Source organism: Ascaphus truei, chromosome 5 (genome assembly GCF_040206685.1).
Source record: "Ascaphus truei isolate aAscTru1 chromosome 5, aAscTru1.hap1, whole genome shotgun sequence".
NCBI classification, from domain to species: domain Eukaryota; kingdom Metazoa; phylum Chordata; class Amphibia; order Anura; family Ascaphidae; genus Ascaphus; species Ascaphus truei.
Window position 1 is genome coordinate 142,652,716 of NC_134487.1, and position 14,005 is coordinate 142,666,720.

Sequence of the window (14,005 nt, forward strand, 5' to 3'; positions counted from 1 at the left end):
CAGCAGACACAGTACAAATACCACACAGGAATCTGGAGTACAAAATCAGAGGAAGGTTCACCTGTTCCTCCAGGAATGTCATGTTCTTCACCATGTGCATGAAATGACCAGGGGGCTGCTACTACATAGGTGAGACAGGACAGGGGCTAAACAAGAGAATGAATCTGCATCGCCACAGCATCACACGCTGAACAAGGGACAGTCCTGTCGGCTAACATCTCTCTGACTCTGGCCATTAAGATGAACGATCTAAAGGTGACCATACTCAAAGGCAATCTTAGAACACCGAAAGAGAGACGGTTGCATGAATACAAATTTATGCAACTGTTCGGGACAGTTAGCGGTGGCCTAAACCGAGACCGCAGGTTCATGAGTCACTACTGATACAAGAGAACTCTCTTCCCATGAGTGTTAAAGGCCATGTCTATATATTCTGCGCTATATAATTGCACATACTGCTGTCTCTTACACATACAAATACTCTATGTAATTCCATCCCTATTTACCAATAGGGACCACAAAGTATCTACACACCCTTTTAGTAATACAACACCCTCTTACATTTCCACACCTACCCACACCATTGGTATACACTCCCACTCCACACACACCTTTTGTAAAGCACTGTATACACTGTGGACACTTTATAAATTTACATTTAGATACATACAGACATACATACACACACACTCTTACATCACTAACATTCAGGGACTATTTAACACCTCAAGTCAAAAATCGCATACAGCACAGGGGGGAGGGATAGGTTTCAGTCACAGATAACATGCCAAGATGCACTGTTTTAAGTTAAACCTTGCTTTCTTTATTCATTGTAACCCCACCAGAAGAAGAGATCAGTGTATCTCGAAAGCTCGCACAAATAAAAGCATTTAGTTAGCCACAGAACGGTATTGTCTATTCTATATATATATATATATAAACAAATGATTAGTTATTGTGTATTACACTTCCCCTTCCTCTCTTGAACTATATTGTTGCCATTTCACACTTATGCTCCACATAATGTGCTTGTCACATATTCCATTTATATAAAAAGTATGTGAGTTTAAGCAGCACTCCACTAGAAATAAAGTATCTCAGTAGATAAATAGATGATCAGGTGCACGGAAACAGAGAGGGACCCCTGGCCCCCTCAGAGTAATAACTAAATAGATATGATGGTTCCCAGCAGTCAAAAAATGAAAAAATAAATCAAAGACATCAATAGAAAACTAACAGTAATATATTGAAACAATAAATGTATAACATAAGCCAACCCTATTGTAAACTAGGAGGGAGCCTAACATGAAAAAAGAGGGCTAAACAAAAAATCACAAGTCTGGAGAGGGAGGGAGGTGGGGGAAAAACGTGGGGAATAACAACCATAGGGGAAAAAGAAAAATCAGTAGACAAAAAAGAGAAAAATATGTCACCCGTGAGGTGATCATTCAGGTTATCTCATGGTGTCAGTGCCTCCAGTCATAGCAGGCTCCAGGTGTACTGGAGACAGTCCCCACCATGACAGTCTTCTCTCATACCTTTACCCGATAGACTGTAACTTAGGCAAAGGTGTATAAAACAAGATCCTTTATTTGTGCAGCCACTGCAGTTGTCATTACAGTGTATGCATGGGTTTCAAGGATAGGTCCCAGACCTCTGGATGGTACCGGCCTTCTTGCAGTCTTGAGGCCTTGTGCTCTGCTCAGATCTTGGGCTGCAGTCAGCCCAGGAGAGGGAGAGCTGAACTGCATGCCTCTACCCCAGGAGGGGGAGAGCTAAACTCACTATAATTTGGAGTGCTCCTCCTTAGTTCAGAAGGGGACGTGACCTGGGCTGCACCCAGATTGGGTAACTCGTAGACGCCTCACCTCTACTCTTGGCACACAAGGAGGTTGCATGAGGGGTGTAAACCCCACAGGACAGCCACTGCCTTTAACTACTGGGACTTACGTGACAGGAAGCAGAAAGTATAGTCTGGATCAGCCATAGCTATATATATATATATATATATATATATATATATATATATATATATATATATATATTTATTTATTTTTACAGAGTTGGAAAAAGGAATACTAGACATGGCATAAAGATGACGGTCCAGACAATGTCAACAGGAATATCAACAAACATGAAAGATCAAAACCTTTCAACTATCATCAAAGTTACAACATTACAAATGATGTATGCTCTGAGCAAAGTTTAAATTGTAGCTCTCAAGTCTGAAATTACAGTGGATTTCCTTACACGGTCAGGATTTAAAAACAACTTACAGTATCAACCTCCTTTTGGACCCTTATTTAGGCTTGCACAATAGGAAAAGCTATCATTCATTATCTATAAAGGAGCAAAGTACTCGAGTACGAGGCACTTCCATAAAGGGCTCGGCAGAATTATAGTTTCAAGTTTGTTTGAAAATTGAAAATCCATTATTTGACTTCAACCAAATCGCCTCCTATCTTCCCTCTTGAAACTGAATAGTCACAGTTCTCAGAAATACTGTATCAACTCTTTTTTTCCATCTATTTGACTTTTTACCATTCAAAAACAGAAATGTTTTGTATTTGTGATGTTTTTTCATGATATGTCTAGATTCTAATTCTATAAATACACACATACATACATACATAATCTGCCCATTCTGTTTTATTGTATCATACCAAAATATTAATATAATTAAAGCTAACAATTTCCTTGAACACTAATCCAGGACAGATTTACACAACTCAGCAATTTATTGGAGAATGAATGCAAGGGCTGCTTTAAAAATTTAATCTGTGATACACTGATTTAACAAGCCTTCTATGCGGTCTACAGTTATTCTTGACATGCACCTGTGCAAAACTGTACGTCCCAGGTAAACAGGGACATATGACAGATTAAACAACACAATACATTTTCAGTATAGTAATTTACAGGTAATCAGATCAGATCATAACTCCTTCAGAGGAGATGATGTCTGCAAGTCATTGTGGGGCATATTTGCTAAGCAAGGCTATGCCACGAGGCACCATCCAACACCAAAGACACTTTATAGCCATTTCATAGGCTATATGGTGTCTTTAGCACTGGAAGGTGCCAATTGGAGAAGCAATGCTTAGTAAATATGTGCCTGTGGTTTTAGTTTAATTCCTTCATTGGGAGAAGGTACCTGCAACTCATACTGTCCTCTAGTATTGATGGGGATAAAGGGGCAGAAAGAGGGCAGGTCCATGTGTACATCTAAAATAACTTTTTTAAGCTGGTGACGTCACATGTAAGAGATGTATAGAATAGTGGCCCTCCCAAAAACAGTTTTCCAGGTAGTTATAGCTTACTCTCTAAAAGTGGCAGTAAGGATTTGACTTCACCACTCAATTGGTTACTTCAGTTATTTATTCGATAAATTGGGGCCAGCATTACTATAGGTGGCGACCATCCAGTTGTGTGGCTACAATCGGCTAACGATGCACACTCTTGAATTGAGGGTGTCTCTAACGTTGCAGCAAAAAGATACATAGGAAATCCTAAAACAGTAGTAATTTGGGTCTTGAACTGCCTAGAGCATTGGTGGGAAACAGGCAGCCTGAGACTTTACTTGCGGTCCTTTAAACGCTGACCACCCCTACAGCCCACTCTCGCTCTCTTCCCAGTGCAGAGGGAGTGGAAATGTTGCTGTGTGAATTGTACTGTAGCTTCTTCCCACTCCCTCAGCTGCCTAATGAATGACAGTGTTAATCATTAGTTTCCAGTGTAAGGAAAGCAGTTGAACAGTTTTCATCAGTGTGCCGGCATTCATAAGCTGACCGGAGGAGGAAGGGAGAAGCTCCTACCCACAGTGTGTGTGTGTGTGTGTGTGTATATATAAACAGTGGTTGACAAATCACCAAAAAATCTACTCGCCACACAAAAAAATCTACTCGCCACCTAGTACCAAACGTGTGCTGCTTGGGCCAATATTTACTCGCCCGGGGGTTAAATCCACTCGTCCGGGGCGAGCAAATGTATAGGTTTGTCAAACACTGTATATATTTATATATATATATATATATATATATATATATACTGTATATATATATATATATATATATATATATATATATATATGCAAATGTAAATACAACTGTATGCTCATCTGCATGTCTTAGGCAGGTCTGCAACCCCGCTTTTCACCATTATCACCCAGCACACAGCACTTCCACTGCAGCAAGGGATTCTGGGAAATGAGGGTTTTTGTCACTTTTTTTACTCACCATAACTTAACTCAGTATATATATATATATATATATATATATATATATATATATATATATATATATATATATATATATATATATATATATAGTGACCCTTCTGATGTATATCATGTTGCTTAACACTGCCTTAGAGTATACAACCAGAGTGTAATTTGTGACATTTCATTTAAAATAATAACTAGTTTGGTTGACTTTAGCCTTCTATGCTGTGTACAGTTAATTCTGAACTATTTGTGTTTTTCTATAAAACTGTGCAACCTAGGACTTTCTTGAGCAAATTGGCATGTTTGGTAGCTTTAACAATATACTGTACTATGTGCAAAACAAGATATGCAGGCAAGAAGGTACTTTAAAAAAATATTATTATTAATCAAAGTTGTATGATTGTAAAATAATTTACATACATATGTATTTATCTCATGGCAAGGAATAACAAGGGAAATATTTCATACAAAGACAACGGGGGGTTTTATAACGTAGTTTTTTTTTTACTAGTAATAGATAATGACTGTACATTGTAGCATAAGAAACCCATATAATCAGAAAATCAGAAGTTGCCCTCTCCTTGGAAACGCTTGAGAACCATACACTGGAATTTCCTTTCTAGAGTAATCCATTAACAAGTATGGTGATGATTTACAGCTTCGATATTAGGATGTGATGTGTTTGAATGGGAAATCAACACTAAAGATCCAAGGAAAAGATGAGAAAAGGGAAACTGTGGAGAAACACAATAATGAGTATTGGCGCAAATCCAGAACTAAAGTTTTTGCTCAAGGGTCCTACAGAAATGTATTTATACATGTAACCCCCTGTGAGTGTGTGAGCTCACACAGTCACATTGGCCCCTAGCAGGTTCCTCTCTAACGTGACTATGATGGACATGAGAGAGCAGCCAATAATAAAGGCTGTGAAAGAGGAGAGACTATGGGGAAGAGGAGCCTTTATAAAAAGGAAATGCAGCCATGTTAGATTAGATCTGAGTGGACCTGAGCATAGCAAGTTCATTCAATTCTACAGAGGAAGTACATGTGTGCATGTGGTGACAGGAACTGAGAGCTACAGTTCCAGAGTGGAAAAGAGATCACGCGCCGCTGGAGGGGACAATCACCGGCTACAAAGACACAGTGATACTGAAGCACCATTTTGAAGCACAGGCCTGCAACAGGTTCAGTACAACACGAGCTCCCACAGTGTACCGGCACCATCACAAACCAACATATTCAGGATTGGGTGGCTAATACACCACTGACACTAACTCACACCTGTACAGCGCTATTTGGGGATTGTGTTATATATGTGTACAGTAGGGTTGCAGGTGGCTTGTCCAAAAATACTGGACACAATGGTGAAAAGTGCGACCCGCGCGAGAATCGTTGGTGGGGAAGAATGTTATTTAGAAATGACCTGACTCTTATGTCATTTGTTCTCAATTTCACTCCACGTATTCACCAATTTGCACCAATTTATATTCTATTTCGTAAAAAATCTGGGGAGGAGTCTTGGGAGGTAGCACCCTTCCAAGGATTGTTTTAGGAAATAGAATATGGAATAGTGCAAATTGATGCAAATTGGTGCATGCTTGGAGTGGGAGTGAAATTTAGTACAAATGACGTAATGGTCAGATCATTTATAAATAACTGACCTGCAGTCATACTGTACATGGCGAGCAATACTGATCTTACTGCTCCTCACACAAATTCCAAGATTGTTGCACCCCCTCCTCATCCTCGCTCTCTCGCTCCCCCCTTGTCCTCTCACCATCCCACCCCCCCTTGTCCTCTCACCCTTCAACTGTGACAGATTGGGGGACTCGCGCTTCCCTGCTTGTCCCCGTCACCTCTGTTTCCACTGCCGCTAGCCCTCCCTCTTCCCTGCGTCCTCACTCTCTTCCTTCATTTCCTCACGGTCGTCCCTCTGCGGCGCGGTTGGCATACTCTGACGCGCGTTCAGGTCATGTGTGCATCCTCCACAGTGCGCGCGCGCATTCGCGATCACTTGCTCCCGTCCGCGGCACCCGCGGCACCCACGGCCCCCGGCGTGTCTCTATTCCCCCAGCCTCCACATTACCTTGCTCCTCCGCTTCTCTGTCCCTCTCGCCCCCTTTGCCGAGCACCCCCGTGGCGCTGCGTCCCTCACGCTCTGTCACACGCGTGGTGCGCGCGCATAGTACCCTTACAGAGGGCACGCGCACACGCTCCAGTTATCTGCCGTCCAGCTCCGCCCCCCGTGGCTTACAAGCCATATCTCTTAATTATTCCCCTGTCTCCTCCCCTGCTCTCTCAGACCTATCCCTGCAAACTCTCACTCAACCCTCTGCTCCTCCTCTCTCCCCTATTGGTTCTCCTTCCTTTATAACCCCTATCTGTCCTTTTGCTCATTGCTCTACATAGCTTTCCTGTGACTCCTGTGTGTGCAGTGTCTATGCCAAGCTCCCTTGTTTGTTTCAGCGCTGGTTCCTGTCCCTGCTTCTGTTTGGATTCCCCTGGCTTTGACTTGAACTGCTTTGGATTTGACTACTCTGCTTTCTCCTGCCCTTGAACCTTGGCTTACGGACTTCACTACGCTGCTTTCTCCAACCCTTGAACATTGGCTTACGGACACCACTACGCTGCTCTCTCCAATCCTAGAACTCTGGCACACGGCCATTACCTTCCGATCTCTGGCACCCCGGACTTTGCAAGTATACGTTAACCCTTTTCTTACCAGGCCCGGCAACGCATTACCACACTCCGGGCATGCCCTCACTGCTGTGGGTGCGTGTTATACCCTTACCCACCTCAGTACTGGGGACTGGTCAGGTCTGCGGGCATACAGGCATTTCACCAACCCCCCTTTGTCCTCTCACCCCCCTTCATCCTCTCTCATCCCCCCACCCCCGTCCCTTCATCCTCTCTCACCCCCTCTCTTCATCCTCTGTTACCCCCATCCCTTCATCCTCTCATCCCCCCGTCCCCCCTGTGATTATCAGTACAGTAGCTATCAAATTTAGACTTCAAAATCCAGCTTTAAATAGAATATTAAATCATGTAATTGAATGCTCTGCCTTCTTGGTGATGATCTGTAAGTTAGAGTGCTGCAGAGATTGCAATGCTGCTGTGATGAGATCTGAGTTTTGGAGCCTTTCTAAGAATTTACAATGGTGGTTATTTTGAATAGATCTTGAAAATGGGAAAACTGTTAGTATAGTAAAAGAAAAGTAAGGGTGAGTGAGCAATTAAACAAAGTTCCCAGTAGTGTATGTACTGTCTGTCACCACACACACACACACACACACACACACACACACACACACACACACACACACACACACACACACACACACACACACACACACACACACACACTCAAACACACACTCAAACACACACACTGAGGCACATACATATACAGGCAGGACTCTTTGGCCCCACCCCCAGGCTCCTGTCACCTCCTGATTGGCTGAATTACATAGCAGCAACCAATCAGAAGCTGCCAAGCCCCCTAGCAGCAGCAGCCCTGCTCTATCCCATGTCCGATATTATCTCTCATATTTTACCAGACAGGGGAACCAAATACCGGCCTGTCCAGTTCAATACCGGACACCTGGCAACCCTAGTGTATAGTGTGTAGTGATCCTCTGCTGAGGATCACAAGGTGACTGAGTTTAACACAGTAAGTGTATAGTAAACTAAGTGAATTGCCCATACTGTGTTTGTATTATTACAGCTGTCTAACAATAGGCCACACGTAGCCCAGTGAGTAACAAGGGGCTCAGACCCCAGCCTCTTCGTTAGTTGTAAATCTGAGAGCTAAAAGTAGAGGGGTTACATACAAGGGTGTAACCACATAATAGTATTTTAGAGGCATGCCAATGAACGGCAAGGGAGTGTTGAATTTTGTTAGAGAATAAGAACAAAGGAGGTAATTTAAAGATCTGTGCACAAACACGAAGCTATACAGGTCTAAGATGCATATATTGTACCAGCCTGTCAAGTCTCACTTATTTGAAGTAAGCCTCAGACATTTACAGCAGAGTCCTTGTCAGTCTTCAGTGGACTGTTACTAACAGAAGTCAGGCTTGGAACCTCCACATTTCATTTATTTGTGTAGTTAGAATGTACTTAGGGCACAGTTGCACTGCTGTGGAATCCTCTCTCATGTTCTTCAGGTGAACACTGCTTACAGATCTGCTGTAAAGAGATCCTGAAGTAATAAGCAATATCTATGACGTTCGGGGTATGTACCAGTGCAGTGTAAGACTTGAAATATATTTTATGTAATGGAGAGATAAACTGGCCTGCTAAAAACCCGTGAAGTGACCCACTTCAACCTGTGTAAAATGTTGTATTATAAATTTGTTTTAGGACTTTTTCAATATGGACTTAATTAACCGGTGCTGAACATATTGATTTCTGGTTCTTTTGAATTAAAATGTCCTAAAATTTCCTAAAAGTCTTAAATTTGATTAGCTTGTGTTTCATTTAAATATACAAATGATAACGAAACCTTTGGAAAAATATAGATTTCTAGCACTTTTGCCCTAAAATTGGTGCTTGGAGCTTCATTTTTTGAGCATCAATGTTTTCAGTATAAGTAGTTTAAGTATAAGGATAGATAGAACTTTGGAAAGAGTTACACAGCACACATATATTAACTGATATATTAACTTTTGCATATGTGTTCATTTTAACTAGCACAAAAAACCAGTGCCAAGCCTGAGAAGGTATAAAGTATGGTGTCCATTCTGTAAAGATAGGGTGCCATATTTTTCCCGGGACAAATTTCGTGCATGCGCGAATGGCAAGTGCCAACTACGCAGACGTGAATGATGAGCATCAACCATGCATGCGCAAAAGGCGAGGCCGACAGGCAAAGACCGACCATGTACGCACAAAAGGTGAAGCTGACGGCAAGTGCTCATCGCACAAGCACACACGGCAAGCACCCATCGCGCATGTGCACTTTCAGGCCTGACCATGCACGGTCATCGCTTGCCAGATGCTCATGCGCATGCGCATTAGGCAATTGCCGGCCGCAGATGCTTACAAGTGGCTTGCAAGCATTGAGCATGCATGCACGGCCTGGCAAGCAGCTAAAAAAAGTGGGAGATTTTTTTTAAAAAGTTGGGACCTGGCTAAGCCGGGACATCTGGTCACCTTATGTATAGAAACACATTGCAGGAGCTTGGTAGTTGGTCCCATATTAGTACAGTTTCTTATATGGACCACATCTCACTTCTCAGTTGTCTATTTACTAACCCCTCTCTCATTATAATCCATGTCATTAACAATTGTTAACTCCCATTGACTACAATGTTTACTGAGTGTTAATGATTATGGGCTAAGTGAAGAGACTCCTGAATGTCTAAATAATTCATTAGAGAGGGTAATTGAAGATAGTTTTATCGCATGGTAAGAAGGCGGGGACGCAGCCTTAGCTAACATGTAATTTATTTTATTTATTGATTAAAACAGTAGCTTTCATAATATTCATTCTTTTTTTTTCTCTCTTTTTTTTGCTCTGCTTCAAAATTCTGCAAAGTACTAAGATGTTACATTTGGGTTTTTGTGTAATGTGAACCTAATAAGCAGTCAGGTTGCAGATGTCATTCTTTGTCATGTTACTGATACTTGCAATGCAGGAAAATAATGCACATGAAAATAACAGGATGTGACACCTATTTCAGTTGGCATTGACTTTTTTTAGATAGCTGCAACACATATGTTAAGGCTGCAGGCACAAAGCAGGCAAAGGCAAGTGCATATTACTGTAGTCTAGCCATGCATCAAGAACTGTCTCAGACACAGAATTCATTTATTATTGCCCTTATAAAATGTCCTATTGTGCCTTATTACTTATCTAAAACTGCATCTCAAAAATAAATCTTTTACGTGTCATTATAGTATCTGATTTGCTTCAGTCGGTAGGAGGTTTGACTAGGGATGTGTAAAAATGTTATACAAGAATAAATTAAATATTGATAAAAAATTAAGACATGGTACAGTACAGTACTAGACAAACTGCAAGATCTGATCCTTATTGTGTGTCACCCATTTCCAATACATAATGAGAACAAATATTGTACGGTAGTTAAGGGACAACGGTCATATTTATTAAGTGCTGCTACTCTATAGAAAGCGTATGGTCCATGTACTGGAATAGGCTAGAAGGGATCTTCTGGTGCCAAGAATGGAGTAGCACTGCTTAGTAAAGATGGCCACTGTGTTTTATAAATGCATTAAACAGTGGGTTTATTATAAATCTTGGCTTCATTTATAAAGTATTTTATTGGCACTACATTAGTATGAGGCAGTGAGAAGTGGAGCAGAGCTCATTGAGTTTAGCTTGGTGAAACTAGTTAACTACTGTGACTGTCCGTCCAGATTCTCAGGACTGATCAATATAATTAATCACCTTCAGAAGTCAAGGATGCTCTGGAAAAACACACTGAGCAAGAGGCTTTTGAGGGCTGTGTGTCTAACTGTGAAGTATGTCAAGAAACTTAAGTGTCTGCAGCTTTGAAGCTTTCTGAAAACATGTCTATGCAAACAGGAGAAAGGCTTCTCAATGAGGTAAAAACACCAGCCCCTAAATGGGAACACAGGAACGGTTATTTAGATATGAAGGAGACTCTAGATGCACTGGGTTAATTTCTGTTCTGCTTTTCCCCTGGTGATTTGTCCTGATAATCCAAAGGTAAAACTTGTACCGTGGGAATTAAATATAAAGCTAAAACACCTTTCTAAACCCCTACTTTAAGTATGCTGAGACTACCTTTGAACCAAAATAAACAATGCATTTTCAGAATGTAAACCGTGGGTTTTACTTTATTCGTTGGTTTATTTAATTTATTTAGTTCTGTTCAGCTTCTAGTTTCTGCAAAATGTTAATGTAGCCCCTCTGACAGGGACTACTAGTAGTTAAGGGGTTAAGGACCCCTGAGGGTTAAGTTACTCCCCTCCCCATCATGTGATACAGGATGACTTGCAGAAAGGATAGCAACTCTCCAGTACATCTTGTGACCAGTAATATTACCATAGGGAGATAGCAGTATATAGTGCTTCCCAGTTGTTCTAGAGTCAGGTTCCTCAGGAGTAGCTGTTGGAGAGGGCCTCACTGTAAGATATGTATATAGATTTGAGTGTAAAGTTATGTGTAGTAAGAATGGCCTGTCACCTGTATTGTTTTCATTGCCCTTTATAGGTAGACCCCATAGTAATGATTGTTTTCTGACCAGAAGAGGAGCAGGCAAGTGCTCAGCAGGGAGTTCTCAGAGTAGTGTACTCCCACGGACACGTCCCCAGTAAACTCCCAATCTGTTAAGTATAGAATAATAATGCTGTCTACAGTAAAGGGATACTGATCCCTGCGAATAGAGTGTGTCCCCCAACCAGGGTCCACCAGATATATGGACATTGAGAAAACTATACATTCTAAACATTACTAAAGGACATAAGTATAAGTAAATCCCCAGCGTATGAGTCAGAGCTACTGTACCAAGGGGATGAATCCTAAAGATGCCTAAGTACCTCCCTAGTGTAGGTGTGGGAGCTATGAAGGGAAGAAGAACAGAGTAACTATATTGTTTGACACCAGTTAATGTCTATGTGGAGCATTAGCAACACGTGTGAAGAAAGCTCTTTATTTGTACTATTAAAGTTTCTGGTGCCTTCATTCTAACATCTGCTTAACTACACCCAGCCTGCATGGAGATAGCACCCTGCAAAGGTATGACACACTGAGTACAGCCATGTAAATAGTCTACCATGATGTACAGTAAACTCCTTAGGAGCTTGGGAAGGAGATGTCTGAGTATTTATCTAGTCAACAGTCAAATTGCAGATATTATATTTTGTCATGCTGTTGATGTGTTTAATGCTCGTCTAAGAACCAAGAATAATAACCATACAATATATTTAATAAAAATGGGATGTGTTTTTAGTAAAAGTGCTGTAGTTGCAGCACAAGTTTTGTGGGTTCAGGCACACAGGCAATCAAATGAAAACTGCACAACATAACAACATAACAACAATTTAGTCTAAAATACCACTTTAATTATTACTACAGTATTTCCCATATGCAATACCCCAGCCAAAATAAACAACTGTTGGTTCAAAAGAAGACATCTTCGGCCGCCTTGACCCAGGAAAAAAGAGGGTACAAAAAGCAAAAGTGAGAGAGAAAAAACAAGAGTGTAATATTGTGCTACATATTTTCATCACATTAACGTGGTGAGAGTTGCACTCACATTTAACTTCTTTTTAATCAAGAATCTGAGTAGGTTTCTCTTTATATTTCTTTGCCTTATCTTTAGACGTCTGGGTCACTTTACGTGACCGTGTATAGGTGTCATCTAGTGGTAATGAGATCCTTTTATAAAACGATAAAGGCTACCATAATATAATTCCGCTTTATTACAAAAAATAAAAGTAAAGATTATTTACTCACAGGCGCATATCTTGCTTTTTTTGTATGGTAAGTATGTAGATGTTCAGCGACCCATTATGGCTCCTCCACACTTCCCTCCACAGCTGTAGCAGGATCCAGAGAACTTGAGCAGTGAACGTCCTGTTGCTGGCTGTTCTTGTTGAAACACAACCTGGGGGAAGAAATTCCTGTGTACAGTACTCCCCGATGTTTAAAATAGTCGCTTCCCGGCAACTGAAGTGGAAAAGCAGCTAAAAGGCATCTCTCAGTCAGCTACAGGCACAAGTGCACTCACCTGTCTGATTGAAACTGAGCATGTCACAGATTTTGAGTGAGTGTATGCAGTGGAGAAGTCAAATTCGGGGGCCTGACAGGTTCAAATCCCGATGTGTTTTTCCAGAAGGCTTCCTCAGGGGTATCTCATAAGTTTATGTCTATCCACCTTATATATCCGTAGTAGTAACTCTTTGATTGGAATGATAGAGCATTTTGCACAAAAACAATAAAAACATGGCATTTATAATTTGGTATATCTCAATATAAAAACTGGAGAAAAGGTGTGGATACAAATACATTAAATATATATATATACACACACATATATATATATATATATATATATATATATATATATATACACATATATATATATATATATATATATATATATATATATATATATATATATATATATATGTAGAGGTATCAGTACCGAGTTAGCCGAGCTTCAATAATCAAAAAATAAATAGATGATACCGTTCTGTGGCTAACGAAATGCTTTTATTTGTGCGAGCTTTCGAGATACACTGATCTCTTCTTCCGGCGATGTTACAATGAATGAAGCAAGGATAACTTAAAAACAGTGTATCTTGGAATGTTATCTGTGCTTCTCCTTCCCCCGGTGTGGATGTGTTTTATGGCTAGAGGTGTCAAAGGGTAACTGAAAGCAAGTGAAGAAAGAGTGTGTATGTGTATCAGTGTGAATAAAAATGAATGGAGAGCCCACAGTTTAAACAGTGCTCTACACAAGGTGTGTGTGGAGTGAGAGGGATATAAATGGTGTGGGTGGGTGTGGAAATGTGAGAGTTTGTAGCACAACTAAAAGTGTGTGTGGATATATATATATATATATACAGTGGTTGACAAATCACCAAAAAATCTACTCGCCACACAAAAAAATCTACTCGCCACCTAGTACCAAACGTGTGCTGCTTGGGCCAATATTTACTTGCCCGGGGGTTAAATCCACTCGCCCGGGGCGAGCAAATGTATAGGTTTGTCGAACACTGTATATATATATATATATATATATATATATATATATATATATATATATATATATACACACAAAAGAAAAA